Source organism: Catharus ustulatus, chromosome 22 (assembly GCF_009819885.2).
Source record: "Catharus ustulatus isolate bCatUst1 chromosome 22, bCatUst1.pri.v2, whole genome shotgun sequence".
Classification (NCBI taxonomy): Eukaryota; Metazoa; Chordata; class Aves; order Passeriformes; family Turdidae; genus Catharus; species Catharus ustulatus.
The window spans coordinates 7,761,647-7,782,891 of record NC_046242.1 but is presented as its reverse complement, the minus strand read 5'-3'; the positions used below and the strand labels follow the sequence as shown (position 1 = coordinate 7,782,891).

General features: G+C 44.3%; 1 protein-coding gene across 8 annotated transcripts in view; it reads right to left on the bottom strand.

Annotated features, from left to right (window-relative positions):
* The window catches only part of CLIP2 (CAP-Gly domain containing linker protein 2), a 94,464-nt gene that overhangs the window by 71,364 nt on the left and 1,855 nt on the right, over positions 1-21,245 (bottom strand). For 3 of the 8 annotated variants that reach the window (XM_033078496.1, XM_033078498.1, XM_033078495.2), the window contains one exon: positions 21,089-21,205. The exons of 1 other annotated variant lie outside the window; for it this stretch is intronic. The gene's annotated coding sequence lies outside the window, so the exon portion shown is untranslated. Of the gene's footprint in view, positions 1-7,319; positions 7,509-17,169; positions 17,347-21,088; positions 21,206-21,245 lie in introns of those variants that run through there. 4 more of the 8 variants (XM_033078502.1, XM_033078505.2, XM_033078494.1 and 1 more) reach the window with 4 other exon arrangements.

Genomic DNA, 21,245 nt, shown 5'->3' with positions numbered 1-21,245 from the left:
AATCTCCTCAGAACAACCCCAGTGCAACACCAAGGGAAACCTGACCCTGCCTCTCCACAAGCTGCCAAAACCTCAGGCAGGGATGCAGGACAGCAATATGTGACCCTGCCCCTGCTGCAGCCCCTTTCCATTAGTTATGAAACCGCTGCACAAGGTATTTCATTCCAAACAGTTTCAGCCTTTGCTGCCCAGGAAACCCCCCACCAGTTGCCAGTCCAAATTTATCCAAGCCAACCTTCTGCCCACATTCCTCCTGTGCCCTTTGCAGAACTCTGACACCCTCCCATTGTGCCCAGCTCCCAGGAGACAGCTTTGCCCTTTGTCTGCCTTCTCTGTGCCATTCTGAGCAAGCAATGCTCTCCTTTGAGAGGTCCTGAGATTTGAGACTCACCAGTTCCCAGGTCGTCTCAGCTGACCTTCTCCAAGCCCCCTCACTTGAATTCAGTCTGTTCTAGATAAGGGCAACCCAAAGTGCATGCTGCTTCCCATGGTGTCTCACCAGGCCAGGGACAAACTTTACATCAAATACTATGAGCTAACAATCTCATTCCTCCAAACAAAGCAACTGTTCCCAAAAGTTTAAAGAATAACTAACCCATCTTCACACTCTGAGTGTTAAGTTACAACAGGAGGGAAGCTAGAAAGTAAATACAGACCATGGTAGACCCAGCTGGCTTGGAAGGCACCTTAAAGGTCCAACCTCTAATGACCCCATAGCTAAAATACAGCACTGACAGCCAGGGACTCTTGCTTCCTTCTTCCACAGGGGTCACTAATGTCCTTGCTATGTACAGAGGGATGGGAACAGCACCAGTCTGTCAGCTGAGGGGGGCAGAGCAGCAGGTTACACCTCCTGAAAGATCTGAGGTCACCAAACCTCACACTCAGCAACAGCAAACCCACTGTGACACCAAGTGCAAATCCCAGTCCCCTGTACCCACACAAACATCCTGCTTCCTGTCGCTGTCCTGATGGCAACAGAGCAATGCTGGACACAGTTATTCCCACAAGTACCCTCCTCCTCCTCCCTGCTGATTCACCAGCCCAAACTCAGCTTTCCATTTCAGCAGATGAACTCTGGGCTATGTGCATTAATTGCTGCTTTCTCCTGAGCCTCTCAACAAACTCTGCCAGATACACACAGCTTGGATCACAACCAGTGGTGCAGTCAAGGAGAACAGTAATCTGGGGAGTTTGGTTTCAATCAGTATGTGTTAATCATGGAGTTTCTTAATTTACCACCTGTAACCTCACTCATCTCACACACTCCTCACACAACAGGAGTTTGGATAGCTCATGGACCTTAAAATACAAGAAGGAACACGTCTTATTCAAATCACACCCCTATCAGATTCAAATCACATCCCCATCAATGATCAAAATCCTAATTTTGGCAAGTTATGATATTGACAGATAAGGTCCAATTTGATCTGTTATCTCCTCCTGCCACACAGATCGTTTTCCCCCACACTTCACACCCTGCCTTTCCTTTGGATTGCACCACATGGACCTCAGCTCAGAGCCTGGCACTAAGCCACAGCAGCAGCAGAGGATGGCTCCCTGGCATGTCATACACGGGGAGGCTGGGGATTGCAGTTTCTAGGGAGTGAGAAGCTAAAACCCCACCCTATGCAGTCAGATTGCACAGCAGGTGTGGAGACTGAACATGCCCACTCCAGCAGGATGTGCTGGGCTGGTAGGAACTGGAGAGGTTGCCACATCTGGGCCAGGCTGTCAATCTCAGCCTCTTCTCACAGCAGCAGACACCCAGCAGGAGCTGGAGGGCTCCATGGCCTGGTTTCAATCAGCATCTCTATCCACACTGCCATGCCATTGAGAAGCACACACAGCAGTCCATGATGTGCAGATGCCAACAGCCAAAAGGAAAGGGTCTGGATAGACAGACCAGTGCTAAAAATACGATTTAATTGTTTGTGTCTCTGGAGATAGGAGTGATGAACTCAGCCTGCAGCAGGTAGGCAGGACAGATGGATCAGCCCACCACACTCCTGGAGAACCACAGCACTGTGTTCCAGCTGGAGCTTTGGAGTCACCACGTGTCCCTGGCTGGCATTCACTTCTCACAGAAACAGGCAGCTCCTATACCACTAATGCAGGCAAAGCCACAGTGGTGATTTTGTACAGAGACCAAGATACAATCTCATCTACTCAGGCAGGTACAGCACCCTTACAAAAAGCAGCTCTTTACAATGCAGAGCAGTGGCACAACATCTCTAACACAAACTGGTCATGTTTCAACCAAAAAGGAAGAGCAAGAACTGAGTTGTCACTTCTAACAATGGCAATCAAATTGCCAGCACTCTAAAGCAGAGTGCATCATAGCACTCCATAAACCTGAATCACATGATCACCAAAAAGTACTATTTGACTTTGACATTTCTGTGTAAGTGTGCTGGAAGTGCTCCTCCACCTTCCCAGCGTGCTTTGGAGAGATCCAGAGATAAATAAATGAATAGTGCTTGCAGATGTTTCAGAGACATTAATATTGCCAGTATTATTTACTAGAAATATACATAAATATGTGTAAACATATAAATAAAGTTTTCCTATGGATGAGACTCAGCAAGTTCAAAAAGCTACTACACAGGCCCCAGCAAAACCCCACATAAACAGACAGAAGATGAACAGTAAAAGGCAAAACACCCTTCCTCCAACAGGCATCCTCTGTCTCACCAGCATATTCTACACAGGCCTGCCTCTTTGTGCCACATTTTCCATCATTAAATCTCCATTAGGGATGGCTGGTGGATGGGTCATCAGCTAAACATGCCAAACTTACCAGCTGGGAAACAAAAGTCCAGAGGGAAAAAAAAAAAAGGGCACTTATCCAAGGTTGCAGACTGACCTGCTCCAATTTGCATAGTAAGGATTTCAGTTATAAAACAAATAGCTAAATGCTAAATATAGCCAAGGAGGAGGCTTTATTCACCAGGGCCAGCTTCATGCTGATAGGAGCCACAGAGGTAGCACAGCACACAATATACAACAGCCAAATATGAGGCTGCAAAGCCCATTAAACAAACAACTGCAGAGGCCTCTTTTTCTAGGGAGGTTTGTTCCACAGCCAGGATAGTCCCTGGACCCAGGGGAGGCACTTGCAGGTTGTGAATGTGAGTGTTCAAAAGGATGGCAAAGTGCTGTTTGCTTCAACAGGCAGCTGCTTTTTATGCCTGTCAGGGTACTGAAAAGTCTCCAGTACTAATTACAGAACATAGAAGTTGTCAAAGCATGATGCAAAAAATAAATAGGGGGGGAATATGCCAAAGGAGGAAAAAGAACAGATCAGCCAGAGAAATCCTTTGTCAGTGACAATATCAGGAGCTGGTGTCCCAGGCTGGAAGCCTTCCCTGCCCCACCAGAGGATGTGGTGCAAAAGTTCATGCTGCAAAAGAAATTGTGCTGGTTCTTGTCAGTGAAACTCCTTTGTACAGAAACATGCAGATAGGCAAAGTGACAATGACAACAACAAAACAAAGGGGAAACATGCACTGCAGAAAAGAGTTCAAACTGAGCCAGACTGCCCAGAGAGGCTGTGAAAATTCCTTCATTGCTACAGTACTCTTTGAAAAATAAAAATCTTCAAACCTCTGTCTTGAATGACAGGTGAAGACAGATCCAATCTGGAACAGACAGATGGATCAGATGCTTTCTTGAAGTTTCTGTGAAATCTTTCTAGTGCAACCAATATCCACGTGGTCTCTAGTACACCATGCAAATTATTCAGTAAATAAAGTAGAATTAACTTCGACCAAGAGCTCTGGCACGGGCAATACAATTTAATTTTTATCATCTTTTAAAAGGAAGCATGTGTGAAAGCACAAGAAAAGGATTTATAGGGAGCAAATAGGGATTCAAAAGTTCCAACATGCACATACCAAACATCCTCAGAGCATTTCATTCACAAACCTCAAAGGAGGTCAGAATTACAACACTCCTTTTGTACCTGGGAGAAACAGATAGAAACTATTTTTCTCAAGACTTCTGAAAAAACAGTGGCAGAGATGGCAACACTATCTCAAATATCTCACCCATCAAAGCATTTGGGAAGGTCTTCTGAAGTGTTTATTTCACAGACACATACTATAAATATTTTTCAAAAATAATCATTTGGCTTTCACAGGCACAGAGTTATCAAGGAAGTCAACAGAAGAATTCATAGCAAAAACTCTCAAAATAAACCAAAGTTTAGATTCCCTTTGTGCTTCAGCAGACTGGGATGAGGAGATGGAGACTCCATGACAGGCTGAGAAACTGCAACATGGAATTTTGCCAGTCTGTGCCACATTCCTCTGCAACTATGCAGGTGACTAAACATTAGCTCAATACAAATAAATGAATGAAATGAAAATATCACTTATTTTCAGTGCCAGTACAAGTCAGCGTCATATTTAATTCCATTATTCTGAAGAAAAAAAAAACAAAAAACCCAACAAAAAGCAACAAAAATATGACAAAGCTGGCTTTATTTCTTCACACATCTTTGCTTATGCTGCATCTGAACCAACCAAGGCTGTTTTACGGACACAGTTTCACTTATTTAGAATTGGATAATAAAGAACTGTACAGTGTACAGGCATGATTTCCCAAAAGTCTGAGGCAGAAACATTGTCAGTTTGCTGTAGGTTTTATTTAAAAGGGGTTTCAACAGGATCTTTTTTTTTTCAGGAATAGCAGAAAGTATCACTCACATGCAGCAAAGCAATTTTTCCATAACAAGAGCTACTGCACAATCATGTAAGAGCAAGAATTAAATCCAGCTATGAGGGAAATGATTTTGCTTTGTCCTGTTTAGCATCAACACTCAACAGAGCACACAGCCTGCTCTCAGCAGAGCAGGGAAAGGCCCAGAGAGCATGGGGGTGCTGCAGAAAAGGACTTGGTACAATGATACACTGAGAATTCTGTGTCTCCATCAGTGTCAGCCATGGAAACAAGAGCTTCCATGTGGGATAAGAGAGGAAGGACCCACATGGAGAAGACAGGAATACAGCAGGACACAAGAAAGACCAAGCCCAATTCCTTACTCTAACCTGGGCTTCTGGAGCATGGACAGTTCATCTTTATTCAGCAACTTGTTTTAAACAACTGACCAGTAAAAAAAAGCCCAGGTCAGGTTGGAGTCTGACATCACCAGTACTATCATCCAAAGTGTTCTCCCTGGCTAACAAGACCTGAAATTCTACCATGAACACCACAAGAACAGTGATAAAAGAACAGCCAGAGACTGATTACTGGGGGCATTTAAGTCAGCAACAGAGGAAAAAATAGTGTTCTCAACCCATGTCAGCAACTTCCTTGGTTATTCTTGAGCCTTTGGGACATGGAGAGGAAAAGAATCACAAGGTATTTATAAAAGATATCCAAGAAAAAATAGATGTCTCTATAAATATCTACAGATATCTCTGTAGATAAGTGCACACCAGTGTCTAACACAGGCTAGCAACAAGTCACATTCAGCTCTAGCTACCCATACCTGGGCTCTCCCAGAGCTTTAAAAATATCTAAAACTTGCCATGCATTGTGTAATGTCTGCAAAGTGGTAACAACACTGGGGTATGGAACTTAATTTATATATTGTCTCCTTGTCCTCACCAGAATTATAAAACACCCTCTCTCAAAAAGGACAAAAAAAAAATCTCCCCAAGTATCATGGACAGAGGCAGCATTTTGATAAATAAAACCTCAATCAGGAGGTGGAACACATGCCTTGATCCATTTTTACCACCAGTAACACAACAGAAGAATCAGCCTGGATGTCCTTAGAACACATCCCTCGGTAGCAGAAAACCCCCTCTGCGTTCTCCATCACTTCTGCCAAACCAAACAGCACAAGTGGGGATAAAGAGCAAACACACCAGCAAGAGCTCCTTGCTAGAGTAGATTGTGGGAGCCTCCAGGGCTAGGGGAGCACATAGCAAGCCTAGATAATCCCACCCATGCTGATCCTAAGAGCATCTCCTGTAAAAAGCACACGAGGTTTCCCTTAACTGAAGGCAGCCCCAAACAAGTGCTCCTGAGATGACAGGCAGGCTCCAGCACAGCTTCTCCCTGCTCTGCTGCAGTGGCTGGTGCTGATGTTGTCACTTGTGCCATGTCTCAGAGCTGAGCCTTTGAAGTCCTGTACTCCCAGAGATTTCTGGTAGGCAGTGACAAGTTTTGTGAGAGCACAGCCATTTGATGCAGACTCCCTCCCTCCTAATCCCTGGCAGGCTCTAACAGCAGGCAGGTAATTTCTTAAAATGCCGTATCTCAGACCCAACTTTAAGATCAGGAGCTGCACTGTGTACAAAAGCATCACCACAGCAGCAATGACAGACCTGTGCTGATTAACAGGGCACTTATGGGGAGAGGAATGGTGTTAGCAGGCAGCTGGGCAGAGCCTAAGGTCAACAAGACCAGCCAGGCACCCCAAATACATCTCTGTCCACATGCAGACCAGTTCTTGACTTGCAAGGAAACACTTCTAGCCAGCAGTAATGGATATATGGGTAAAACTTGACATCCTTTCCAGCAGGATGAGTTTCTAAGACAAGGTTTGTAGGCCTGTGAGAGTGATGCTCAACAGAGCAGCAAATAACACTCGGTGCTGACACGGTGCTTTGTCTCCCAGCGCTCCCAAAACGCCGCTGCAGCCTGGCTGGATACTGTAGAGATAACAACTCATGTCTCTGCCTCCATCCCTGGGTGCTGCCCCAAACACCCTTTGCTGTTTTGTGTCAGGAGATGCCGGGGCAGAGCCCTCCTGAGCCCGGCTGCTCCTAACCTGAGCGCTGTGCCAAGGCCAGCAGCTCCAGCCGGGCCTTCCTCAGCAGCACATCTTACAACAAAAACCCCACAGAGACCCTGCAGGATGTGGTTAATGCCCATATCTGGATCCTTAGACAAGAAAAACTGAGCGAGGACACCGAGCCCAGCAAGCAGTCAAGCTTCCCAAAGACAAAAGACAATTTTCCTCCCATTTCAAACCCAAAACTCGCTCGGAACCGAGCCATGGATGCTGACACCCACTCCACCTCCGTCTCCATGGCATCAGGCCATGCCTCCCTGGCTGCTCCAGCCGCGCGTTTGCCGTGACCCGGGAGCGGCGGCGAGCGCCGGCCCCGCACCCTGCGGGGCTCTGGGTGGGTGCGCACCCCCGGCAGCCCCGCACCCCCGAACCCTGCCGCTGCCCAGCCGAGGATCCCAGCCGGGATGCCGGCCCGCCGAGGATGCTCGCTGCCATTCCCAGCCCAAGGACAATGCGCGGCGGCCGAGCCGCCCATCGGTACCGAGCGGCGCATCCCGCGCTCCTCCCGCACCTTCGCCATTCATCCCTCCTTTGTTGTGGCGCGGGCCGGCCGGGCGCTGCCGCCCCTCCCGCTGTCCCGCTTACCCTGGAGCTGCCCGGCGGGGCAGGGGGCTCGGTGGTACCGCAGGATGCCCGCCCGGCCGGCAGCCGCCCTGCCACTCCCTGCGCGGCCGAGCCCGGAGCCGGGAGGAGGGATCTGGGCGCGGCTCGGAGCGGCGGGGGCGGAGGAGGATGCGGGGCCGGCACCGCCACTCCCTCTGGCCCTCCCGGCTCACGGCCGGGCCCACACGAACAAAGGGGCCGGTCCGGGGCTGCACCGCGCCGAAATCCTCCTGGTTGCCGGGCGCTGGCGCCTCCCGAATCCGGCTGGGAGGGTGGAAAGGCAGCGCGGAGGCTCCTCCTGGCTGCCCGCAGCCCCGAGCGCTCCTGACCTAGAACCCGAAATGATTATAAAATCCCCTCTTGCTCTGCCTCTCTCCCCGCGGCACTGGGAAGGAGGAGCGCTCTGGGCACACCTGAATTTAGGTGTAGCGGTTTTGGTTGATACAAGAAGGGAAGGGCAGGAGGAGCTGGCGGTGTTTCCCGTAAAAAAGGAGTGACCCCTAATTAGCCGGGATTTAACGGGGAACGCAGCAAAGAGGACACACCTGCAGCCTTGGAAACTCGTTCATTCAAAGCAGAAATGCCGGGCTGAAGTGGTGATGATCACTTGGTCTTCTCCCCTTCCTGCTGTTCCCTCCCAGAGCCGTGCCTGGGCTGACCTTGCATGGAGATACAACGGAGCAGGGCCATAGAATCATTTAGGTTGGAAAAGCCCTTTAAGCTCATCGAGTCCAACCATTCCCCAGCACTGACACCACTAATCCATGTCCCCAAGTGCAAATTCTACACATCTGTTAAACCCCTCCAGGGATTGTGACTCCACCACTGCCCTAGGCAGCCTGTGCCAGGGCTTCACAGCCCATTTGATGAAGAAATTTTCCACAATATCCAATCCAAAGCTCCCCTGGTGCCCCTTCTCTTGTCCTGTCCCTGTTCCCTGGGAGCTCCACCTGGCTGCACCCTCGTGTCAGGGAGTTGTGGGGAGTGAGAAGGTTGCCCCGAAACACTTTTTCTCCAGGAAAAGGAGCACTCAGCTCACTCAGCCACTCATCAGACTTGTGCACCAGACCCTTTCCAGCTCTGCTGCCTTTCTCTGTGCAGGTTCCAGCACCTGTCTAGTGCCTGTGCCCTGAAACTGCACCCCGAATTTAGACAGGAGTGGAAGTGCTTTGCACAAGGGCTGTAACTCTACTCGGTGTACTTCACCAGCTCTAAGACACCCCACATCACCCAAGGGGCAGCCCAGGATATTTTGCACATCAGATGCTATGGTGGAAGGCCCCAGGGTATACAGAAACAGAGTGGGTTCCCACCCACCAGCAATTCTGAGATTTGTTGCTGTGACTCTGCTCTGTTTTGCCTGTAGGAGCCCAAAAAAGCAGAGGGGAGATAGAAATGAAGGAGATGAAGGCACCAAAGCAGAGAAGAACAGAACTGAGATCAACTGAGCATCATCCAGAATATGAGATTTGACAGCCCAGGCTTTAGAAAGATGATCCAGTCCCAGGAGGCAGCTGTAGCATCCTCATTTTTCATCTTGCAGAGGGGAAGCCAAAGTAAGAAGTGAAATGGCTGGTCCAAGCCAGAAATAGAAGCTGAAGCACCTGACTTCAACGCCTCTGCTTCAACTGCTAGCTCACTGTGTTTCCCTGACATTTTCCTACATCCAAGCTCAAGTCATTGCTTTGCAGTTCTGTATACAAGAATTTTTGTCTCCTCTCTAATCTATAGTTGCCTAGGGAGACAGTATGGTGCCAGGAGAAGAGCAAGATGAGAAGGTGGCTATTGAATCAGGCTTGGACTCCAGCAGGACTTACTGCTTCTCCATCCAGCTCCACACCTATTTCCCAGCTCAGTCAGTCCCTATCTTTAGGTCCAAGACTCTTTCCTTATCCAAATGGTGGTAGAGCAATGATGGTGACTTCCCTTTGTGAGACTAACAAGAAGCATGACATGCAGACAAGCATTTGGTAAGAAGGAGTGTAAATTTACGGCAGTTCTGGAAAAAAAAACCTCTTTAATATTTTCAGGTCCTTCAGGGTAGGATTTCAAATCAGGAATTGCTTAAAAGTTAAATCTCATTTTTGATCAGTTGTACAATTTTATGCTTAATCTTATATACACTAATTTGTTCTTAGTACAAATAACTTCCACATAAAAGTTTAAATTACAACCCCGTGTCTACATGATGACAAGCAAGTCTGGGAGGAGGATCAAACCCACTGGCTTCAATATGATGAAGCTAGAAAAAAGTTCACAGCTCTTATAGTCATTTCCTTGAATCATTTTGACAAATCTGCCTCTCTGACTAAACTTTCTCAGGGGAATTTCCAGGGAGAGCAAGAAAGATCATGCAGGGACAGAGCTGTGGCTGAAGTGCCTGTAGACTTGAATTTGTGTCTTCTCTCAAGCGCTCTCCCACAAAGCTGTCACTCAGCTTTTGTTGTACCTGCTTGTCACAAAGCTTCAGGATGACTACAAATGTTGAAATGCCATCATCCCACAGACACTGCCATTTCCCAATAACCATTTATTTATTCACAGGGGCTTGTGTGCAGGCAAAGAACCCTGCACTGATATTGTAGACATGGGAGAGTACAGGAGACACTGAAGTTTCAGCCTATGACCATGTGAGGACTTGTTAATTTTACACAGGTGAGCAGAATAATGACTTCAATTAAACCATTATGTGAATGTGATCTCTGACATCTCTGATATCACATTAGCTTGATAATACTCTCTACTACCCTGTTTTCTGTGGTATCATATATATCTTGTTTGGAAAAGTGGCTTCTCACAGATAGGCAAAACTGTCTCCACTTGACTGATCCATTACTGTGGTTTGACAAGTATTTGTATTAGCTGTTGGGATCTCAAAAAAACTTCACTGCTGTTTTAAATTATTCTGACAAACAGAAACATTACACATACAATGTAATGTAAAAAACAAGGGAATACTCATGCCTGCATTTAGGGAAACAAAAAAAGCAAACATTTTGTGTTTTCCTGTTTAATATTGTTTAAATAAACACAGCCAAAATGTTCAAGTACCTTTCCATTTTATTCACCAGCATCAGGAGATAAAGCACCCCTGCAAAGAGCTGGTGAGACAGTCAGCTTGTCACATACCAGTAGGTTACCCACCCTAGTGCCCCAATCCTTCACTTGCTCCCCAAAGGTAGCAAACTAGCAAACTTTTAAAGATGACAGTTCACATAAAGGCCACGTGAAAGGGTGGCATCAACACCCCAGATGCCAACAAGGGCTTCAGAGTTGAATCCCTTCATTCTTTTCCCTACCACAGGTCTAGAAATCCCTGCCTATGTACTGTGGGAACTGAGTGGTGGCAGAAACTGTATTTGAAAATATTGCACAACTTCATTACTGTGAACTTTCAGTTATGTGATTTCCAGTGCCTCAAAGGTGCAGTTGCAATGACAGTGTAAGCTCCTACTGTTCCTTCAGGCTGACACTATAAAGAGCCTTCTGCATCTGGGGGCAGAACACAAAATTCCAACATTGGAGGGAGGAACAACATTAAAGCAGTGATCTAAAAAAAGATGTTTTTTTCCTTTGATTATATAGCTGCTGAAAGACCTTCTTATCTTGAGGATCAGTGGTTGCTTTAGGCCTTACTCATTCTAGACCAAGACTAAAGTTCAGAAACATCTTATAAACAGTCTTTAAATTAAAATTAAGGTCTTGCATGGTTGCAATGACTCAGCCAAGTGGTGACATTTTCAGGCATTTGTTATCTGACCCAGAGCCACCACAAAGCCTCTAATATCCAGCAGATTCTGTTGTATCTAGATAGGTGAGAGAAACCTCTCATCTTCAGACATTTGTATGCAAGCCAACTGTCTAGGCTTTCTATATAATGAGTGCAGAGGAACAGGGACTGGGTAGAACTCCCCTCATCACACTGCAGACACTCTCTAACAATGCTCCCTTCCATCCATTCATTAAAGAGATATCTGAGAACCAGCCAAATGAGATGTTTAAAGTTAAGTGATGAGAATCCCACTCATCTCCCTTCCAGAAACACTCAGCACAGCTGATGGTGCTGATTTGGGTACACATAGCTCAGAAGTGTGGGGGGTACACTCTTGTCTGAAGGCCTCACTTTGCTCTGTTTCACTGCAAGAAATGAGACTGTTGGCCAGGATTCAACATGGGCAAGATCTGGCTCCAGGACCCTTAGGGGAGCACATGTGGCTTTGTGCAGTGTCCTGGAAAGTACTTTCTAAAAGGCTTTCTACCAGCTGACTTCTGTGAGTTCCTGTATATTTTTTAACATAAAAGGAAGTGTGGGTAGAAATATGTTGAAGGATCATGGCAGTTTGCATGAATTATAAAGACCAAGAGGAACTCTTACTGCTTTTTTAGTGTATTTCCTATACTGAAATCAGTGCATTAGCTGTTACCTAAACTCCACCCATCAATATAATTTAATCATTAGCACAGTCTAGTTCCTGTTGTTCTACATTTTTAAAGCAAACTACCTTGCTGCAGTAGCAATGATTCCAAGGAATATAGGACAGCACTCCACACAAATACAGAACAGTAAGATGGCTCATGCTGCACAATTGAAGAAATAGTGCCATTTTCATCACAAAGGCTGTTTCCTACCCCTGAGCCCAAAGGCAAGTGCATGTTCAGAGAAATTCAGCATCCATTAAGTGGAGGCTTTCTGAAATTCTGTCCTGATACCCTGTTTGTGCAAATGCCCTCTGCAAGTTCACACTGGCAGTGGAGACCTTGGCACAGCTCTTTTATTAAGTCAGTAGATTATCGTCAGTCTTTCGTCTGAAGATGAAGCTCCTCTTTACAGATGAAGTAAATGAGTCAGAGAGAAGAAATCTCTGTGAACATATCTGTTCACTCAGCTGAAACAGAAATATGTTGGTTGACATCTGCATTTCAAACATCTACAAGTAAGCATGACTGAAAAAGGTAATACAGGAGGATCAGAGCATGACTGAGGGGAGACTTGGCAGTAATGAGCATATCTTATTCATGGGTGGCAGGGAACAACACAGCATAAACACAGAGGTTAAGCAGTGAACAAACCATTCCAGCACAGTACCACATATTTATTTTCCCTGTTATTGCTCTAAACCTTGTTGCTTGTGTAAATCAAGACCAAAGAGCAGACTGTCCTTTACTTAGTTCATTTTCAAAGATCAGGGCAACTGCCAGTTGCATTTACCCAGGCTGGCATAGAGATAAAAGAGATTTATAAGCCTCCTGACCTCAAAGGTGAGCAAAAAACACCTTATTTTGTAGACTTGGAATCAAATTTGAGAGGGATAAGTTTGTTGTCCAAAGGCCCCTCTCACACACAGAATCCAGGTAACCAGATCATAAGCATTAAGGTGTTCTTCATTCAATTCATGCACTTCTCTTTATACACATTCAGTTGAGAAGAAAGCCAGCCTTAGGGCTCCCAGTGTGGTGTCCTACACTCCATTGATTAGGTGAAGCACAGCCTGTTTTATAAACCTCTGGAAATTCTCTGTATAGTTCCATCTGTCTCCAGAAAGCAGGGAGACAAAGATCCCCCACAATGGGGCAACTCTGCATTTTTCTAGTTGTCAAAGCATCATGGGCATGCCTGCAAAGACTCCAAGCTCAGTCTCTATGTACTGCAAATCAAAATTCCTTCTGGATCAGTATCTTTCACTGGATGTCAAAAAATCATTCCTCTCTACATACCTGTTCTTGTCACCAGAGGTGTCAAGATTTATTGTGTTCTCTGACCTTGTCAAACAAGTTCTGCAACAAACTGGAGCTGGCCTGTACCTCATGAGAAAAAATAAAAACCTGTTTATTTCCATGTTGTTTGGGCCTTGCCACAAAGACTGTTTCAGACCCAAAAGAAGCACCAGATGTTTTCTAGCAGAGCTACAGAGAGGCAGGAGAATCCTGTTTCATTTTCATGAATTGGAGCATGTTAGAAGATCAAAGCTGAGGGACAGGAGCCAGGATGAAAAAGTTTCCTATCTCTGTCCAACACTTCAAAAAAGATTTCAGTACCTACAACCAAAGCTGTGTTTAATGGGGAAGGGGTAGGAAATGAGGCTTCAATTTTGACACTTAAGAGAAAAGCCAGACTTTTAAAATGTTTTCAGCAGGCAGTGCCTGGACAAAGTTTGGATTGCTGCTGTGGCTGTGGGCACTCACCACTGAAACATCCACTTCAGTTTCTCAGCCTTTAATTCTCCAGAAGAGCAAAATTATCCTTAAAAAGGCTCTGACACTGTAATTTAACACAGGAAATGCTTTTCCAGAAGATGCCAAGGCACACAAGAAATAACCTTTGTAACAACTTGCAACTCACAGATGAGAAAAATTGGAGCATAAAGGCCCACAGTCCCAGAAAGAATCACCTACAGTTCACTGATTCCCAGTCACTAAAGCAGTCAGTAGTTCCCAACAGGTTTGTGTAGTGGGTGTGATGCAAGTCTCACAATAATGAGCTCTGCCAGAGCTGCATGTGAGATATGGAACAGCAGCCATTTTCCTGTGGAAGGCAGGAGTCTGGACAGTACAACTAACTGCCCTCTGCTTCCTGCCAAAAAAGGAATGCTTTTAATTTAGAAGAGGTTTCAACCAAAGATCATGTCTGACCTAATTTAAATACCACAGGAATGGGCAGAGCTAAATACACAGCCCCAAACCTTCAGCACATCTTGTTTCAGTTCTGATGGAACAGGCTGTTATCCTATCACCAGGATGGAGAACCATCCACTGATCCCTGCTGTCAATTCTCAGTAAGATGGTAAAAGGTTTAAAGAAAAGGTTTATAAAAAGGAGATTATTTCCTTACACAGAAATAATATGTCCTGTGACAGCAGAGTAGCAAGATGCCCCACATGACCTCACTCACCAACTGGATATTGCTGCAGAGGTTGCCAGGAGCAAAGGACAGCCTCAACTCCCAAAAATCCCAGCCTTACTGAAACAGGTGTAGAAAGGTTGAAAAAGCTTGATCCTTTGCCAGGTGTTCATTTTCATCTCAGAATGTTTATTACAGAAAATCCTTTATAACATGGATTTTGGCTGTCAAATACCGTGGCATAACCCAGATCCAGGAACTTGCACACAATTCTTGAGTTTCCTGTCAATTTAGTTGTATTAATTGCTACATAAACTACATGTGTTCCTGTAAGAATCACTGTGAAAATGCAGTGTGGTGTTCTATAGAGCACTGTACAGTGACACATGACAATTGGATCCTAATCCATTTTACTGCTGTTTTAAAATGGAAACTCTCTCCATCTCAACAACTGCTTTCACAACAGCAAAAAGGAAACAATGATACTGACCTGATCTGTAAAGTGCTTTGAACTCATCAGAATGAATTTGAAAGGCACACATTAAAATAGCTAATGCTGCCTTCTCTGTTCCACTCCTAAGTACTGACAGGCAAGCTCAATATAATGTACAATAAATACAAGGTTAGTAAGTGAAAAAACCCCAAATATAAAGCTAACAAGTGGGGAAATGCAATTAAAGTAAATTATCCTGTGGAATTCAATGCCAGAATATATTAAAGGTAATTAACTTAGTTATAGTGCAGCAGTAACAATGTTACTTCTAATTAGAATTTTAAAGTATGAGATGACTCAACTCTTGAAGAAAAGCAAACTTCTCTGAACAGATTCTGTGACTGCTATATATCACACTTAATGTTTGTTTCTCTTTTCTTTGAGCCTGTGGTAACAGTGAGCTTCTCAAAGGGGATGTTTGTCTGAACAGGCCTCTGGTCTGTTCCAGTCAGTAATTCACCTGTACCCTTCATTTCATATCATTTGCAATACCTGTAAGAATGTTTGTGGTAACAGAACAGAAATAGCAGGTTACTATCAGAGACGTTTATTGAAGAAAGGAAATAAGATACTAATAGAATCTTTTTTTTGGTATGCAAAACACAAATATGAATTGAGCCATGTAATGCCCATCTAGCATGCTAAGAGATGAAGATGCTTACAAACTGGGCTTAAAATGTCATGGAAACAAATACCTGTCCTCCCAACAGACTGAAATTCATTTATTTGTTGCATCCAGGAGAGTTTGGCAGAGAAACCCACTGCATTCACACCTCTGTAGCACACCAAAAGCAGACTATAAATACCAACCCAAAATCCAAACAAATGATTGCACCTTGTTGGGGATTTTTTGTTTGCAGTTAGGGTAGGTTTAAGAGATTATTAACACTTTGTGACATCAAGGTCATGAAACAAAGCTATGTTGCTCTTCCAGAGAAAATTGCCTTGCCAATGACATACTGCTGTGATTTTCAGATCCCAAGAATCAAGGAGCTGAAGTCTAACAATTTCCCCACTTAGAATACCTGGCTCATGCAGATCCTTCTTCACAGGGCTGATGTGACTGAAGCCCTGAAGTTGTTTCCATGGAACATAAAGAGGATATTAGAGATAACCCCTGTAAACAGCACTAAACTTGCAGAGCAGTTTCCCTATCCCCGCATTGCAAAAAGCCCCATCTTGCTGTATTTACAGACCACTTTGTGTGCCTGGGAGATGTAGAAGTACATAAGCAGGTCAATCTGGGCAGCAAATGAAAAGAAAGTAGAACCTTGTTGGATTCACTCCATCATTGCTGCCTTGGGACTGTGCTGTTTTGAGAGGTGTCAAGTGTATAAAAGTCTTGTAAGCCTGTATCCCAGAATCAGATAAAAGAGTGAAACACTTCCATACCAGTGTGGGTTTGCAGGAGGTGGGTGTCATTCCCAACACAAAACAGGACCTGTCCCACAATAATTCTGCCATTTGTTTTCAGAGGAAACGTGCCTGGAGACTGCCAAAGCCAAGGCTTCAGCAAGGATGTGCTGTCCCCCAGCTCTCCTGAAGTCCCTGATCTCTGCAGCAGCAGGTTGCAATCACCTCCCAGCTCCACAACCTACATCCCACAGCTGGCTGGGCTTGTCTCAGTGAGAGGGGTGGTTTTGTCACCCACTGCCATGGAGCTTCATCCAAGCACCAGGTGCTAGGAAGCACACTGTGCTCCCAGCCTGCTGAGTTCAACAAGGAATCACAGCCCAAATTTAGAAAGAGTCATAAGTGCAGGTTTAACTCCACCCACAGGAGCTATCCCCAGGAAATTAATGAGATTAATCAATGAGATTAATCACACCATGAAAGTCACAAGTGTGCACTACTGTGCTGTGGCCTGCAGGTGCACAGTTCCCTGACAAGGATCAAGCCTTTCCCAGTGTTACATTTTTTGAGGTGCAGTGGGACATCATTAAGGGACAGCTTTTAAGCTTTTAGTTTCTACATCCTTCATTTCTTCAAGAAAGACACACTTTGCTGCAGCATAGGATTTTCTAATTATACTCCTTCTATTCTACTCTGTTTTCCAGCCACATAAAGAAGTCAAATACCTTGCTTACATTGACTGATGTATTGGGGAAATAAAGTCTACTTCTGGCAGCTATCTTTTCAGTCATTCACTTCCACAAAATTCCAGTTCTAATAAACTGATTTATAACCTCCAATCTAGACCAGGTGAGGTGTATCAGGTTCCTCTTTACACCTTTCACTTGATGTGCATGTGTGCACACAACATGCTGTAGCTTTGTATTCTGAGGTTATTTTCTGTAAGTAATATTTCTATTCTGAGATGAGATTTACTAAGCACAGTTGGGATTATTACAATGGACTGAAACAAGGGGACTTCATAAGAGGCATTTTGCTGTATTCTGGTTGTATTAGGTCAAACCATCCACTCACAGTTAAGCCCAGTGAAGCTTCTGGCTGATAATCTGTACAAACAATCCCATTTTTAAAGCTGCAGTAGATGCATTTTACAACAAAGATTGTGTTTGCAGCTCTGCATTTCTCTATTCCACTCCACCAAGTCTCCTACAGTGAAGGAACGGTGCAGGTGGCATCTGTGTTCCAGATGAACTCCTGGAAGGCAGAGAAAGCAACAGCTGAAGCCCAGCTCACATTCACCCTAATGACAATATGTAACATTTTGTGACCTTTCAGCACCTTTATCACCTTATGCCATGGCATTTCAGGAGATTTTAAAATAGGAATTCACTGATCAGACAAAAAGGGATGTCTCTGAAGAACAGTATGGTCACAGAGGACACAGTTTCTACACCCCACAGTTGGGAAGCAGCTTGCCTGACTAAGAACCCTGCTCTAGTGCAGCAATAAACCATATTTTACATTAATAACAAGTGACATACTGAGCAAATGTCTTGAACAACTTCAACAGAGAAGTGGATGAAATAACCAAATAATCACCAAATAGCCATTGTAGAGGTGGAGGAGTCTGCATTCCATGTTTAGGGATTAAAAGTAATATTCTTCAGAATCTAAGACCTTTTTCTATTGGTCAACTTGTATTTAACCAAACCTACACAGGGTCATACACAAAATGTAAATACATGCATACAGACATGCTTATTAATATGCATAAACCCTGCACAAATGTAATTGTGTTATTATTAAATTGTGTTATTATTAAAGGAGGAAGTTGAATGTGCCAGTATAGGAAATAGAGGCCAAACCTCTCTCTTCTTGGGCAAGGTATTTCAAACTTTCCTGGTTTTGTTTTTCTGCCACATTTATATGGGGAGCATCTTCCTTGCAGTAAATGTGCCACCTGGATGAAAGAGGGTTTTAGCCATTCAGGTATGTAGTTTCTATCAAAGTGTCACTGACAAATATACATGCAGAACTGGAAAGCTAAATCCCAGAATAGACTTGGAAATAATTATGAAAATATATCTATCAAACTGACCTGTTCTTAGCTGATATGAGTACTGAATTCAGGGACTGTCTTCAGAAAATTATTAAGGAGGATCCAGAAATGGAGTGGGAATCAGTCTCAGATCTCAGCTCTGGTACCAGTACAGCAGTCAAAAGAAATCCCTGCATGAAAAGCTTTGCTTGGCAGCCTGGAAATCTCCAGGACAAAAAAAAAAAAAAAAAAAAAGATTTTAGGGGATAATAGTTCCTAAAGCCAGAAAAAAAATCCCCTCATAGTAAATACTTTTGGTATTTACCTATATGGGTAAGAAAGTAGTATTTGACATCCCTTCACTTCATCCATTAAGTCTTCAAAGTAGGAGCTCAAGTAACCAACAGGGTAAATGCTGTTATTTAATATTACTGTTTGCATATCCTGTCAATCTGAACAAAGTGCCAAGACAAGAGGAGCTGCAAGAAAAATTAAGCTAATGCAAAAGAATCTTGATAAACTCTGGAAAGTGATAGGAAAAATCAAGGTGTGATTCAGCTATGACAAGAGATTGTACAACTCTACATTCACCTGGACCAGCAATAAAATAATAAGGAAAAAAAAGCTGGGGAAGAGACTTAAAACCAAGCATTAGCCATGTTCTGAGAAAAAGATAATAAAAAATTTCAGTTCAAACTGAAATGTTTTAATTCCTTACTTACAAACTGCTTGAAATAAGGTATTACAGACTCAGCAGTTCCTCAGTATTGGCTCCAGACAGCACAGCTCACACTGCAAGCAGTCACTGGACTAAACCCTTGAGCCCTTTCCTCTCTCCTCTGTTCTTGCCAGTGAGGCCAGAGGCATCAGCAACCACAGCAATGAAAAGCACTGGCAGTGGTTTCCTCCCTTCATGGCTCCAGAACAGCTCATATTTTATTCATGAAAAACAAGGCCTCTGGAGGGCTAAGCAAAAAAAAAAAAAAAAAAAAAAAAAAAAAGGAAGCAAATATTTCTTGGGGACAGTTGGTCACAGGCTGGCAAGAGTCCAGGACATCAGGAAGGAGGGGCAGGGGTGCAGGATGGAAGCATGAAAGCTGCTTTCCTTCCAGCCTTCCTGCCGTGGTAGGAAGGAGGAGCACAAAGGGCAAACTGCACCTAGAATGTCTGTGTGGTGACCCAGGAGGGAACAAACTCAGCTGCTGTCCTGCAGGGAGGATCCTGCAGGGAGTCACTGCCTTACAGGGGAATCCAAGATGTGCAGTCAGCCCAGATGCATTACAGGATGGGATCCCTCCAAGGTTTAGTTTGGAACACTTAGGATATACCACAGCCACTTGCATGAGCTCTTGCTTTGAGTTCTCTGGGTGATTCCTCTCCCTACTTTGCCACACGCCACTCATGTCCCAAAATTACATCACTCTAGAGATTGTTTTGCAAGTGCCTTCAGAACAGGACCACACCTGAGCCCAGAATAAACACCTTAAGGGGAAAAAAGATCTCTTCGCAGACAGACAGACAGATAGACAGCCCTCTTCCATTTCCTTGTGCCCCCAATAACAGACCACCCTTATTATCAGCACAGGAAATGATCCTCTGCAATCCTTTGCTTTCCTGAGATGATGTGAGGGTGCAGATGTCATTTATCACCCCTAGGAGCGTGCAGAGGAACAACCATCAGTCCATCACAGCTCAAACCCAACACCCAGCACTGGCCTCCCCTCAGGAGCCTTTCCATCAGCACTGACTGCTTCTGAACTCGAATTACTTAGCACAAGACACTAACAAGAACTTTCTGAGAATTGTGAATTCTGGAATCTTGAGGGAAAGATGCTATATGTTACTTTCTGACAGACTTCCTAAAAGACAACACATGCAGAAGAGTTATCTCTTGAAAACTACAGAAGAAATGTAGTATTTTACATTAACATGCCTCTTTAATTGCTTTAATTACTGCCTAATGAATTTTAGCCCTCAGAATACCTCCCCTGTAGGGCTGAGCAAATGAGAAACAAGTCCTAGCAGAGCAGTCAGAACGAAAGGAAGGAGAAAAAACAACACAAGAAAACCCCCACACACATGAGGAGAGGCAGAAAAATGCAGTCTAGGGTGCAGCAGCCAAAGTTCTTTTAACAATGTCAACATTTTATATGCAAGGCTTTCCAAGGTAGCAGTAAAACATATGGATTGATAATGACATGTGGTTTGATTAGATAAAAAGTAAATTTATATTTAAAATGCTCGTAATGGTGTAGGAGTAAATGGAGGAATAAATAATTCTCTATCAGTGGAAGCATCACCTAAGCTTATTGTTGCAGATAGAAATTTTAAAAACAACAAAAAACCCTAAAAAAACCACCCTTAAATTAAATCAGCAATCCATATGTACGAAACGGTTTCAGACTTCTCCAAGCCAACTTCAACAGAATCTATTTTTACCCTGTGGCTTGCAGCATCAAAGCTCTGCAAACAAGCAAGGATGCTGCATCAGTGCATCTTCTGTCAACCCAAACACTCTGAGGTGCTCTGGGTGCATGAACAAAGGAGACTCATACAAGGATCTCCCCTCCTGCTACAGATAAAGCTGCTTTGAGGAAGTACAGGTTAAAAAATACAAAAGAAGAGATGTAAGTGCTAATGTTTAATTGATAGGTTAACTCTGTTTCCATTAAAGCAACATTTACTGATAGAAGACAAGCAACCTGTCTCATTGGGTTCTTACACAGGGGTTAAATGCAACAGTGAACAAATGACAGCTGCTTCCATGGAGCTCTCCCAATATTAACATTTAGTGCCCTTTCCTGTTGTGTTTATGTTTTAGAGGAAACACCACCTTACAGTAGGTCAGCAGAAAGAGCAACCAGGCTGCAGGGAAATCAGGCATTTTCAGGGAAGTGACTAAACACCAGGAGGTTATGTAATGAGTGCTCAAACCTGCAGAGGAGTCCCACTTACTCTGCAAGGCATGCTCTCACAGGATTTTTTCAGTTGGAAATGGCACAGCCCAGGTGATTAATGCAAGAAAGAGAAAATTCTTCTCCTCTCCCCTATTTCTCAGAACTTCTGTGATAACTGGAAATAAAAAACAACAAATTTCTTAAACTGAAGGATA